Below are 15,360 nucleotides of genomic sequence, written 5' to 3' on the forward strand. Positions count from 1 at the left end.
TCATATAGTGTCTCATAGTAGAATGTAAATTTCATGAGTACAGGAAACATATCAATCTAGCTAGTCTATCATCTAATATAAATAATAACACATAACACATAACTAATGAATGAGTGGCTGCTACTTCTCCAACTTCCATTATACCACTCACATTCTTGCCCTGTAGCTGTCTGGGTTGAAGATTTATTTTAGATCCTCAAAACACATCTCTGCAGAAGCAATTCTTCCTGCCAGAAACCTTTCTCCCTCCTAGCATGTAAGACCACTTACCCTCTTCTTGATCGTCTTCTTTTACCTGTCTAATTGATATTGTTCTATAAGGTCCTATCGATATTACTCTTTTCCAGAAAGCCTTACTAAGCACAAATATTAAATTGAGACTCTGCAATAACAACATATCAAAATTCTAAACATTTTCACTTCAATAATATTTAATTCTATCTTTTCTTTTGTAAACTATAATCTTTATGGAGGCAAGGACTTTAACTTAGCCATAGCTGGAGGCAGGTAAAAGATGCTCAATAAAACATGTTCATTCCTTGCTCCGATAAGAATAATACCTAGGGGGGCTGAAGAGACAGTACAGCTGTTAAGGCACTTGCTTTCCACAAGGCTGACCCAGATTTGATTCCCTGAACATCGCGGGGTGTGGCCCAACCCCCCAAATAAGAATGATACCCAGATCTGAGACTAATTAAGAGCCTCGTATAAATAATTTATTTGCTTATTTGTTTGAAAAAATAACACGGACAGAGCCATATTGTTAGCAAAAATCTGGCTCCTTCTAACTTGACATCAAGCAAAATGTCAGTTCTGAAGGCTTGGATAATTGAATGCTTTGTTCAACATACTAGGAACAGGCTCTACAAGATTGCCCTCCTATTTCTGATTTTAAACTCACTTCACATCAAAAATAAAGATATCTTCATGAAGAGGCTGTGATGGGAGAGCACTACTCTTTTAAAAAGTGAGCTGTAGTAGCCCCAGAGCAACATCAGTTGTCTTTCAAACCCCCCCCCAAAGTTATCCTAATTTGAAAAATTCATCACAGCTTTAAAGGATCATTCTGAAATAAAAGTCAATTTTGAAAAGAAAACATGTAATAATAAGTGTATAGGTTATAATAAAATAGCTGAATTAAATGAAAAAAAGTAAGCTTTATTCTTAGAAAGTAAATTTAGGGGCTGATTTACCACTCCACTTATGGTTATCATCAGTTCAGTAAAATCAGTCACAAAGATTTCATTATGCAATAAAAAAATCATTAGAAAGAACTGTTAGAGAGTGCTGATTGCTCTACCTGCAGAGTCTCCACCCGGCTGTGCTTCTTCTGAGGAAACTGAGGACCTGAAGGGAGCCCTGTCCTACTCTTCTCTGTCTATCCTGAACTCTGGAAGCTCTCCTCAGAGCCCTGGGAAGCGAACACCAAAAAAACTACATTCGGAAGCTAGCCAGCGAGCCAGTGAGTGAGTAAGAAATGGCTGCATGTGGGGGTTTCCAGGCAGAGTGCTGATTGCTCTACCTGCAGAGTCTCCACCCGGCTGTGCTTCTTCTGAGGAAACTGAGGACCTGAAGGGAGCCCTGTCCTACTCTTCTCTGTCTTTCCTGAACTCTGGAAGCTCTCCTCAGAGCCCTGGGAAGTGAACTCCAAAAAAAACTGAAGCTACCCAGCAAGTGAGTGAGTAAGAAATGGCTGGATGTGGGGGTTTCCAGGCAGAGTGCTGATTGCTCTACCTGCAGAGACTCCACCCGGCTGTGCTCCTTCTGAGGAAACTGAGGACCTGAAGGGAGCCCTGTCCTACTCTTCTCTGTCTATCCTGAACTCTGGAAGCTCACCTCAGAGCCCTGGGAAGCAAACCCCCCAAAAACTGAAGCTACCCAGAAACTCTCCTCAGAGTCTTGGGAAGCGACCCCAAAAATACAGCATTCTGAAGCTGCCAAGCAAGCGAGTGAAAACTATGCCTGTCCAGTGGGACCCAACTGTGAAAAACTGTGAGTGCTGCCTGTGTGTGTCTCTCTACTATCCTGCTGCGTGACCTCCTGAGAGTGGGCTGAAAAGAGGCTACAGAAGGCACTTAGCTCCACTTCGCTACGCAGCCGTGCGCTCTTTCTAAAAAAGTAACACCATCACAAGAAGAAAAAAAAAAACACACTAAGAACTGTGTTGGATCACAGAAGCAAGAACTTCTCTCCAGACTGTCTTCTCTGCTGCGTGCTCGGGCCTAAGATTTGATCCTGTGTGAGGCTTCATCCACGGAGGACTCCCCTACCTTGGAGGCAAGCAGTCCCATCCAGAAAGGGCGGAGCCAGAGAAGTGTGCTGCCTGCATCATATAACCAATGAATACCACCACAACACGTAGAAAAACCCACAATACAAGTGTGACAATGGGGAAACAATGCAGGCCAGCATCAGACATAGAGAATGAAGATGACAATTCTGATGACCAGTTAATGACCAACCAACTAATCAACCTCTCAGATAAGGACTTTAGAGTAGCAATATGGAAGATGCTCAAAGACCTCCAAAAAACCATGGATAGAGTGGAACAGAACACTAATAATAATCAAGAAAATATGAAGAGAGAAATCACAAAACTCCAAACTGAAATAACATGTCAACTAACAGGCCTGAAAAAATCAGTAAACGAAGTGAATGACAAAATGGATAAGCTCTGGGACAGGGTATCAGAAGCTAAGAATAGACTTGGTGCTGTGGAAGATGAGATACATAACAATTCCATACAGCAGGAGAGATTGGAAAAAAAACTTAAAGCAAATGAACAGACAATGGAAAAATTAGTCAAAGAATGGGAACAGATGAAAATAGAAGTCTATGATAAGATCAACAGAAACAACTTAAGAATCATTGGAGTCCCAGAGACCCAGGAAGAAAATTTCCAGGAAGAATCAACGGTCAAGAACATCATTAAAGAGAAACTTCCAGAGCTAAAGAATATATGTGATCAAATCCTGCATGCTCGAAGAGTACCAACCAAAAGAGACCCAAGAAAAACCACCCCAAGACACATCCTAGTCACAATGACAAATCCCACAGATAGAGACAGAATTCTGAAAACAGCAAGATCAAAAGGGGAAATTACATTCAAGCAAGCATCCTTGAGATTTACAGCAGACCTGTCACCAGAAACACTCAATGCCAGAAAGCAGTGGTGGGATATTGTGACAAGACTGAATGAAATGAATGCTTCACCTAGAATACTGTACCCAGCAAAACTCACTTTCTGGTTTGACGGAAGAATACATGGTTTCACAGACAAAAAACAGCTCAGAAACTTTATGGACTCAAAACCAGTCTTAAGAGAAAAACTGAAAGACCTAATTTAAAACAAGACTAACCAAAAGACACACCAAATTTCGATATAAAGATGGCATTAAATCCCAGGACAATTCTTTCTCTCAACGTCAATGGACTAAATGCACCAGTTAAGAGACACAGAGTGGCTAAATGGATCAAAAAACTCAATCCAAACTTCTGCTGCCTACAAGAAATGCACCTGAATAGTCAGAACAAACATAGACTCAAAATAAAAGGCTGGAGAAAAATTATCCAAGCAAACAACATCCATAAAAAAGCTAGAGTGGCCATACTAATATCAGATAATGCAAACTTTATACTCAGGAAGGTTGTAAGGGACAAAGATGGACATTTTATATTAATCAAGGGGTATGTAGAGCAGGAAGAAATAACTCTCCTAAACATATATGCACCAAATGAGGGGCCAGCAAAATATTTAAAACAACTGTTGACAAATCTGAAAAACAATATCAATAACAACACAATAATTGTGGGGGACCTCAACACTGCTTTGTCAACACTGGATAGGTCAACCAGACTGAAACCCAACAAGAATATACTAGACCTGAGGAGAGAAATGGAAGAAAGAGGCCTAGTGGATATATATAGGACACTCCATCCCCAGAAACCTGGATACACATTCTTCTCCAATGTACATGGGACATTCTCCAGGATAGACTACATGCTGGCACATAAAACATACCTCCATAAGATCAAGAGGATAGAAATTTTGCAGACTACCTTCGCTGACCACAAGGCTCTGAAATTATTTGTGAATTCCAAAGGGACTCAGAAGAAAAACTTTAACACCTGGAAGTTAAACAACCTCATACTCAATAACCAGTGGGTCCGAGATGAAATCAAGGAGGAAATCAAAAGGTTCCTGGAAACAAATGACAATAAAGACACAAACTATCAGAACTTATGGGACACAGCAAAAGCAGTACTGAGAGGAAAATTTATAGCTTTGCAAGCACACATCAGGAAGGAAGAAGGAGCTTACCTGAGTAGCTTAATGACACAGCTAATAGAACTAGAAAGTACTCAACAAAAGGACCCAAAAATAGGAAGACAGAAGGAAATAACAAAGCTGAGAGCAGAAATCAACGAAGTGGAAACCCAAAAAACAGTCCGAAAGATCAACGAAAGCAGAAGTTGGTTCTTTGAAAAAATAAACAAGATTGATAGACCACTGGCAAACCTAACAAAGAAAGAGAGAGAGAGAAACTTGATAACTCGTATCAGGAATGAAAAAGGAGAGATCACTACTGATATGACAGAGATTCAAAGGGTAATCAGAAACTACTTTGAAAAACTCTACGCCACTAAAAATGAGAACCTGGAAGAAATGGATAAATTCTTGGACTCTTATAATCTTCCACAGTTGAAAGAAGAGGATGTAGCATATCTAAACACCCCCATCACCTTTGATGAAATAAAAATGGTAATCAAAAGTCTGCCCAAAAACAAAAGCCCAGGCCCAGATGGATTCACTAATGAATTCTATCAAACTTTCCAAGAGGAACTACTACCAATCCTGGCAAGACTCTTTCATGAAATTGAACAAGTGGAAACACTCCCAAATAGCTTTTATGAAGCCAACATCACCTTGATACCTAAACCAGACTGAGATGCTACGAAAAAAGAAAATTACAGACCAATATCGCTGATGAATGCAGATGCAAAGATCCTCAACAAAATCCTGGCAAATAGGATTCAATACCTCATTAAGAAGATCATCCACTACGATCAAGTAGGTTTCATCCCAGGAATGCAAGGATGGTTTAACATCCGTAAGTCTATCAACATAATACACAACATCAACAACAAGAAAAATAAAAACCACATGATCATATCAATAGATGCAGAGAAAGCATTTGATAAGGTCCAACACCTATTCTTGATCAAAACTCTCAGGAAGATGGGAATGGAAGGAACCTTTCTCAATATAGTTAAGGCCATCTACCACAAGCCAGTGGCAAATATTATCCTCAATGGAGAAAAACTTAAAGCCTTCCCTCTAAATTCTGGCACAAGACAAGGCTGTCCTCTCTCACCACAACTATTCAACATAGCACTGGAAGTACTTGCTATAGCGATTAGGCAAGAAAAAGATATCAAGGGAATCCAGATAGGAAAGGAAGAAGTCAAGCTCTCACTGTTTGCAGATGACATGATGCTCTACTTAGAAAACCCTAAAGACTCTACCAAAAAGCTACTAGAAACAATAGACTCATATAGCAAGGTGGCAGGCTACAAAATCAACGCACAAAAATCAATGGCCTTTCTATACACCAATAGTAATAAGGAAGAAATGGACATTAAGAAAACAACCCCATTCACAATAGTGCCACACAAACTCAAATATCTTGGAATCAACTTGACTAAAAATGTGAAGGACCTATACAAAGAAAACTATAAAACTCTGCTCCAAGAAATAAGAGAGGACACGCGGAAATGGAAACACATACCCTGCTCATGGATTGGCAGGATTAACATCATCAAGATGGCAATACTCCCCAAGGCATTATACAGATTCAACGCTATCCCTCTAAAGATACCCATGACATTCTTCAAAGAAGTGGATCAGGCACTTTTGAAATTTGTTTGGAACAATAAACACCCTAGAATAGCTAAAGCAGTCATTGGGAAAAAGAATATGGGAGGAATTACTTTCCCCAACTTTAAACTTTACTACAAAGCAATAGTTATCAAAACAGCATGGTATTGGAATAAGGACAGACCCTCAGATCAGTGGAATAGGCTTGAATACTCAGAAAATGTTCCCCAGACATACAATCACCTAATTTTTGATAAAGGAGCAGGAAATCCTAAATGGAGCAAAGAAAGCCTCTTCAACAAGTGGTGTTGGCACAACTGGCTAGCCACTTGCAAAAAATTAAAGTTAGACCCCCAGCTAACATCATGTACGAAGGTAAAATCCAAATGGATTAAAGACCTCGATATCAGACCCCAAACCATAAGATATATAGAACAACACATAGGCAAAACTCTCCAGGACATTGAGACTACAGGCATCTTCAAGGAGGAAACTGCACTCTCCAAGCAAGTGAAAGCAGAGATTAACAGATGGGAATATATTAAACTGAGAAGCTTCTGCACCTCAAAGGAAATAGTGCCCAGGATACAAGAGCCACCCACTGAGTGGGAGAAACTATTCACCCAATACCCATCAGATAAGGGGCTAATCTCTAAAATATACAAGGCACTGACAGAAATTTACAAGAAAAAAACATCTAATCCCATCAAAAAATGGGGAGAAGAAATGAACAGACACTTTGACAAAGAAGAAATACAAATGGCGAAAAGACACATGAAGAAATGCTCCACATCACTAATCATCAGGGAGATGCAAATCAAAACAACAATGAGATACCACCTCACACCACAGAGAATGGCACACATCACAAAGAATGAGAACAAACAGTGCTGGCGGGGATGTGGAGAGAAAGGAACCCTTATCCACTGCTGGTGGGAATGCCGTCTAGTTCAACCTTTATGGAAAGTAATATGGAGATTCCTCCAAAAACTGGAAATCGATCTCCCATACGATCCAGCTATACCACTCCTAGGAATATACCCTAAGAACACAAAAATACAATACAAAAATCCCTTCCTTACACCTATATTCATTGCAGCACTATTTACCATAGCAAGACTCTGGAAACAACCAAGATGCCCTTCAACAGACGAATGGCTAAAGAAACTGTGGTACATATACACAATGGAATATTATGCAGCTGTCAGGAGAGATGAAGTCATGAAATTTTCCTATACATGGATGTACACAGAATCTATTATGCTGAGTGAAATAAGTCAGAGAGAGAGAGAAAAACGCAGAATGGTCTCACTCATCTATGGGTTTTAAGAAAAATGAAAGACATTCTTGCAATAATAAATTTCAGACACAAAAGAGAAAAGAGCTGGAAGTTCCAGCTCACCTCAAGAAGCTCACCACAAAGAGTGATGAGTTTAGTTTGAGAAATAACTACATTTTGAACTGTCCTAATATTGAGAATGTATGAGGGAAATGCAGAGCCTGTTTAGAGTACAGGCAGGGGTCGGGTGGGGAGGAGGGAGATTTGGGACATGGGTGATGGGAATGTTGCACTGGTGATGGGTGGTGTTCCTTTTATGACTGAAACCCAAACACAATCATGTATGTAATCAAGGTGTTTAAATAAAAAATAAATAAATAAAATAAAAAAAATAAAAATAAAAAAAAAGAAAGAACTGTTAGAAGACTTTTTTAACTGGTCAGGAGCTAAAGAATGGGCATTGACTTATTCTGTGATGTGAACTGATAAACAAAGTAAATCTCAAGAGAAATCACGTATGAATAGAAGGAATGCATAAGTTGTTCACCCTAATTGCCTTTTCTCTACTCTCCTTTTTTTCATGCCACAGGCATCTTGATGGATGCTGATGAGACAGTATTTGACTCATCAACTCCTAGACACTTATTTTGCGAGCAGTATTTCAAGTTTGTAAATCCACTGGTTTGCCAGAGCAGCAGAATGTAACATATAACTCCTTGTAAATAAGATTTTTGTTTTGTCATTTTATTTATTATAGTTAAGGTAATGTGTGTGCAACTGCGTTGATATTGATATTCGTGGGGTACACAATTACCTCACCTTATCACCACCGAATGGTTTTTGTTTGTAAAATACAAGAGATGTTGTCTTGCTCTTCAAGCCTCTTTTCTCTTTTGAAAACATATCTCATTTGCTTGTCTCTGTGTCTTTACTTAGCTCTCTTCATTGGAGAAGCCTGTATTCTCTCTTAAACACATGTTTTCCCCCTCTTTCTCTCCTTTCACACAAAGCAAGTTCTGTTTAATGAAATCTGCCTTGTTGAGCACAACGATAGTAAAGTAGGTAGGGTGTTTACCTTGATTGTGACAACCCAGGTTTAATCCCCAATATTCTATATGATCCTTTGAGCTACACCAGAATTTCTAATCTCAGTCAGGAGTAATCCTTGAGCACTGCTAGTACAGCCCAAAAACTAAACCAAAAACCTAGCTTTCTAGAAAAAAAAAAAAAAACTACCTTATTAACTAAAATAAAAAAGCATAATAAAATAAAATAGATCAGTCTGTTAGTAGAAAAAGCATTTTACTGTTTATCAATCTGTAATACTTTAAAATATTTAGTTATCTTATTTAATGCTTAAAGCTACACTTACACTGAATCATTTAATGTAAGTATGAAAAGAAATAAGCAAAAACAAACCAAAAAAAATAGAATATGACTGTTTTCTTTTTTGACCTTTGAGTTTTGGGACACACCCAGCAATGTTAGGGTGTTATTCTTGGATTTGCACTCAGAAATAATAATCCCTGGCAGGAATCTATATGCGGTACTGGGGATCAAACCTAGGATCAGCCATGTGCAAGTACAGACCCTATCTACTGCACTATGGCACCAGCCCCAAAATGACATCTCCTTTGTGATTTTTCTGTCATCTGATAACTTTCAACTTTATATGCTTATTCCCCTCTAGTAAACTGTATCTTTTCAATAATCATCAAATGAGAGAGAAAGAGAGAGAGAGAGAGAGAGAGAGAGAGAGATAAAAAGCCTTTTCAGAATACGATTTCCTCTTATTCACACAGATTTTAGGATAATACCGCACAGGGGACAAAAAAAAAACTACCTTTGTAATTCACAACCATAAATATAATGTATAAAGATATCCTGGACTTTTTCTATAAACAGTACATACATAGAAAAGTTTATAATTAGCAGTGGTTGGGGAGTCGAAGAGGAAAAATATTGACAGACTGAGAAATATAAGAAGCCAGGATAACATTTTTCTAACCACAAAGTATTTTGTGGTGAAATATTTGTTAAGAGAATTAGCAAGAGTAGGCAACAATTTCTCTTACCTTGGGTAAGGGTTGGGTTATTTAGAGCAGGCACTGGCTAAGAAAAACTTTATAGAATAGTGGTTGGTAAAGTTTTGATTTGGAGTGTCTCCATGAGAATCCTATAAAACGTTATTATCCTCAGTGGGGGGAAATATGCTTGAGTAATTCTAGCCATAGAAATCCACATCGAATCCCTGACAAAAGTCTTTGCTTTAGAAAAGACTCTTTTCTTACATATAAAAACAAAACTTAAAACACAAACCATTTTAAACTCATTTTGTCAGGCATTTGTCTCCCAACATGATTGACTTATTTATATGAAATAGGTCCTGCTACTTCAAGAACAGATGTCCTAAAAATGCCCTGCTGAGATTCAAAGGGACTTAATTATAGGTTATGAACAAATAAAAAAAAAACCTAATGCATGAAATAATTAGCCATGATTAACCATCTACAACTTGGTGTTAGCATATCAACACATAAAGAAAGAAAGAGAGTGAGAGGGAGTGGGAGGTACATTCTGTGGTGCTCAGGGCTTACTCCTGGCTCTGTATTTCCAGACTGGAGATCTCTTATGGCAGAGCTTAAAGAACCATATAAAAATCTGGGGATCAAATCTGGTTTATCACATTTAATCCTCACTAGAACCCTTGGAGGTTCTATTAGCTGTCTTAGTTCACTCAGACAGTTATAACAAAATACCCCCAAACTGGGTAGTTTATAAACAACAAAACTCTGTTTTTCACATTTTTAGTGATTAAAAGTTAAAGGTCAGGGTATCAAAAAATATCAAGTCAACAAGCATGGATTTGTCTAGTCTGGAATCACTTCCTGGTGCATAAGTGTCACTTTCTTCCTGTGTCCTCACTTAGTGGAAATTTCAGGATCTCTTTGGAGCCTCTTTTAAGAGGATATTTATCCCCTTCATAAAGTTTCCACCCTATTGCTTAATTACCTCCTACCATCTCATAGGCAGTTAAATAAACATATGAATTGGGGAAAATAGAAAAACATCCAGCCCATAGCCATGCATTCAAAACAAATAAATGGGTTCTGAGAGATAAAGCCCAGTATTACCCTGCTGATAAGTGATGAAGACTAAATTTTAAGATTTCTCTAATTCTAAAACCCACATTCTGTTATAGTGTATTTTATCACAGCTAAATTAATAGTCAACCATGGTGCCTTGAGGACTGTCAGGGTCACTTTCTCACTTACTGGAAGCCCAAACTAGTTTAAAAAAAAAAGGCAAACAAATAAATTCCTCAAGCCTTTTTACCACCTTTACTGCAAGCAGCAGAGTGCAAGTCCTCATCTAGATTGCTATAGCTTCCTCATTAGTCTTCCTAATCCCATCCTTGTGCCATATATTCTGTTGTCATACTAAGAGCCAAAGTGATCCTGAGTGGCATAAATTATGTAGTACATCATCAACACTCCTGTGCTCAAATTCTACTGTGGCTCCTCAACATCCTGAGAGAAAGAAATGCATGCCTCATAACAGCCTAAAAACTCTAACCCCATTATGCCCAGCCCTGATTCTCTGACCTCAACTACAATCTCTGAAATATATCCCTTTAACTGACTCTCATCTATCTCTTCTGGCCTCTTGAATTTTTGTAGCGTTTAATCTCTGTGTCTGAAATGCTCCCTCCACTCTTACTTCCTATCACAAACTCAAATCCATCTTTTAAGTTTTGCCTCAAGTTCCACCTTCTTTTTGAGGTCTTTGCTGATAACATTTTTGAAGTGCACACCAAGAACTAGAGAGATAGTGCAGGAGGCAATGCACTTGCCTTGAAAGTAGCTGACATGAATTAGATCCCTGACACTGTCAGGGGTGATCTCTGAGTGCAGAACTAGTAGTAAGTAAGCCCTGAGTACTATCAGAAGTGAACCGAGAGAGAGAGAGAGAGAGAGAGAGAGAGAGAGAGAGAGAGAGAGAGAGAGATGAATTGTCAGTGCATATTAGCTCCTTTACTGACTTCCTTATCCTCCCACCAAAGAAGTTATTTTTCCCATAGAGCAATCATTTGCTAGACCATCAATATTACCATTACTCCACTGTAAAATATGTTTCACAAGTCTTAAATTTTTGTTTGATCATTTACAGCTGTAGTTCCAATCTCCAGGACAATTTCAGTTATATAGGGAGAATACAATCAAAATCCAATAAATGAACGAGAAAAATAAATACATCCTGGCACATCAGGTCTCAGTTGACACACAGAAATTGAACCTCTCAGCCTTCTAAAGCCAACATGGCTTATGGCTACTATATTAGGCAGGATCCTTTGCTACACTTCAGTGCACATCAATTAATGCAACCTTTGATTGTGCATGCAACACTCAACAAAGTTTGGCTTTCCTCGGTGAGACCAAATGTCTGCTTCACATCTTTTCACTTCAGTGCACCACTTAAGACACTGAAAACAATGGGAAAAGCAGAGCTTATTTTAATTTAAAATAATTTTTTTCAGGTGGTGTGAGTTTCCCATTTTAAACATGCTTTACTACTGAATCCTCAGTTTGTGATGAGTATCCCAAGAACAAAAAGATTTCATGTCAGCTGAAGGTCAGTAATAAGACAAAAAATATTGTCATTGTCACTATGTATCTTAAATTAATTGTGAAAGACTTACAATTCACAGTGGTCACAAAAAAATGTGTTTTTTGTTTTTTGTTGTTTGGGGGCCACACCCATTTGATGCTCAGGGGTTACTCCTGGCTATGCGCTCAGAAATCTCCCCTGGCTTGGGGGGACCATATGGGACGCCGGGGGATCGAACCGAGGTCCGTCCTACGCTAGCGCTTGCAAGGCAGACACCTTACCTCTAGCGCCACCTTCCCGGCCCCACAAAAAAATTTTTTAAATAAAAAACATTTGCATACTTGACTATGGAGCTTCTAGAAGTATAAATAAAAAAAATGATATAATTTCATAAGATTATTTGACTAGTTAAATGGTGAAGAGAATGGGAGGGGAGAGATATATCAAAGCTATTTACTGCCAACCAAGGAAGTCTCATCAAACACATGTTAAAAATTGAGCTTTGGAAACATAAAATAAACTCATATAATGAAGCAAATGTGCTTTAATACTACTCCTGAAGAAAGTAATTGTCACCAAGATAGTCATTATTATAATTACTCAGTGCTGTCACAAGCAATGCACCTAACACTGTAAAGTATTCCTTATTGAATTGAGCGTCATAAAATTACAGAGTATTTTATAGGATTCATTTCCCCTATTTCAACATTATAACTTTAAGAGAAGTGAATAATATGAACCAATAACATGAACCAAGCAACTTTCACTGGGAAAGCAAAGTATAAAATTTTATGGAGCAAAAAGTATATGCCTATCATGTGTATGTGTTAATTAAGAATAAAAGTAAACAGAGAAATTCAGAGAATTTGTTAATACTTTTTCTACTAATTGGGAATAAGAGTGTGCTAGCCAATGTCTGCAACCAAGAAATATTTTTCAAGTTATAGGCTGTATGACCAATGGCAGGACATGCATCTTAGCAACAAGAGCTGCTTGAAGCCATGTCATATGATTTTTAAAAATTAAGAAGCCAAGCATTTGAAGAGAAGTTTGTTTATTATTTATAGGTTCTTGTATATCAGAACTGAAAAGGATCTCACCAAATCTCATTATTTGAGAAGATAATTGAGGTAGGATTTTGGAGAAAGGACTTGCCCAAGGTCATACAGTGAGTCAGGATTAAAATAAAGTCAGCTAACCACAATCCAATCATCTTTTCACTACAGTGTAGGTGATCAATAAATATTGGCTTCCCTTTCTTTATGCAGTAGGAGGAAAGAAAGAAAAAATGACATTGTCATTTATTATGGTTTATTTGTATTTTTTAATATAAAGACTTTAGAAATACAATACCAGAGTGGCAATGTGTGTTTTATTTCCCTAGAGCATGATGTGCTCTTGGGTAAATGTGTTTTATGAAGAGATTTATCCTGGGAACTTGGCAGGTCTTACTGTAAATATTTTAGCAGTTTCCTTTTATTTAGCTGTGGGATTAAATTTTTATCCCAGCCTCCCCAGACCTATGTCTGCAGATTATAAATGGTTTTGTGAAGGAGTATGTGTAAAAGGATGGGCAGCTTTCCTCATTAAAGAACAGTGTGGTAGATTGATTCAAACAAGGATTTCCTCCTCAACAATAAAGAATTGCTCCAGCTTTCTATGAGCCACAGCAAATTGTCTCCTGATATCTCAAAGTCCTTTCTGGTGCCAACCAAGTCTAGTGTCCAAGCAATGCCAGACTATAAACTAAGTGGGGTGGCCAATATCGAACAACCTCAATGTATATAGCCTGCTGCCAGGGGAGTAAGAAACATTAGCAAAGCAATTACGAGAGCCATGCTCCAACCAGGGCCAGTGTAAATAGAGCTAGTTCTACACATCTTGCCTCTCTCAAGAGAGCTGCAAGGTAAGAGACCAAATAATAAACTCAGTCAGCTAAGAACAAGAAACAAAGAGCCACATTCATTAATGATACCTGTAATTTTGAAGACACCATAAACTAAATTTATATAGAGATATACACTAAAACTGACCTTAACACGAGATGACACATGTTTTCCATTGTTATTATCAACCATATATTAAGTGATCAGCAATTCCAGGTTTTCCCTGTTCTTTCCACCCAACAAGGAAAGTATTTCTTGAATTTCCATATGTACAGCTATACTCCTAGATATAAATTTCCCCTTTTGGAAAGAAAAGGAAATAGGGTTCATAAAGATAAAGTAGTTTTTCTTCTACTCTATGAGTTTGTGCAATTGGGGAAGCTGTTTAACCTATTTGCATGAACTCTGGTATAAATAAAAGGTGGGAAGGTAATACCTACCAGAGCCTGGATCTATGCTCCCTCTACCAGCTCACATTAGATCCCAGGGTTAAGCATAATGACAGCTGGAAATATTCCACCAAAACCAACTAGAACATTCTTTGGCAAGTGGTGTCTCCATTATTATTTTTTAAATTCTTTTGTTTTCTGGTATATGTGTCTGTGTGTCTGTGTAACTATGTTCTTTCGGTCCACACCAGCATACTCAGTGTTGTACTCCTGGCTCTATGCTCAGGGATAACTATTATCAATGCTTGGGGACCACAGGTAGTGTTCAGGATCATAGAAGTATAGGCCTCCAAGTGCAAACCAGGCACCTTATCCCTATACTAACTATCTCTCCAGCCCATTTTCTGCTTTCTCTTTGTTTTGTTGAACTCACTAGGTGTGATTCAAGGACTATTTCTGACTTGGTGCTTAGGGAATACTCCTAGCAGGGTTGAAGAACTAGAGTGCCAAGAATTGAGTCCGGCCTTCTATATAAAGAATGTTTTACATAAAGCATGTTCTCCAGCCCATTAAACAATTGCTCAAGCCCGGATTGTACTCTTAGTCACTTGATGGCCAGGAATTTTTAACTTTTGTCTTTCTATCTCCAAATACTCAAGTTCTTCTCACTATACTTTTCAAATTAAGCCACTGCTTTGTTTCCATAATACTTGAAGCCTTATTGAAGACATACCACAACCAAAAACCAGTGTCTCCCATGCACAATAACTAATAATGGTGGGGATTGCAGGGCAGCTGAGTAGAAAGTCATAGAAAAGTTTACGAAGTCAAACTTTTTGATATCATTCTATAGCTATGCCTCAAGTTCCCTCTCATGTTTATTAGAAGATACAACCATTTGAGACTGATGAGATAATATAGTAGGTACAGTTCTTGCATTGCACTCAGCCAACCAGGATTTAATCACCTTTTAATCACCTGCATCCCATATGATAGCCTGAGCCCACCAGAAATGATCCCTGATGGCAGAGCCAGACATAGCCCCTAAATATCACAGGCCATGGGCAGAAAAAAAAACTATAATTGTTTAAAATAAAATTAAATTCCCTTTAAATTTATATACACTTATTTTTAAAATCCCATTAAGCAATGCTGGCAATCACAACTGACGTTGGGATTGGTATTGAGAAATTATATGGCTAAAACTCAGTATCAATAAATTTCTTTTTTCTTTCTTTTGGTTTTGGGTCACACCCAGCAGCACTCAGAGGTTTCTCCTGGCTCTATGCTCAGAAATCACTCCTGGCAGGCTCAGGGAAC

General features: G+C 38.2%; 1 protein-coding gene across 2 annotated transcripts in view; it reads right to left on the minus strand.

Annotated features, from left to right (window-relative positions):
* TAFA2 (TAFA chemokine like family member 2) overlaps positions 1 to 15,360 on the minus strand; it is a 588,553-nt gene that overhangs the window by 517,361 nt on the left and 55,832 nt on the right. The window lies entirely within an intron of this gene.

Source organism: Suncus etruscus, chromosome 11, assembly GCF_024139225.1.
Source record: "Suncus etruscus isolate mSunEtr1 chromosome 11, mSunEtr1.pri.cur, whole genome shotgun sequence".
NCBI lineage: Eukaryota > Metazoa > Chordata > Mammalia > Eulipotyphla > Soricidae > Suncus > Suncus etruscus.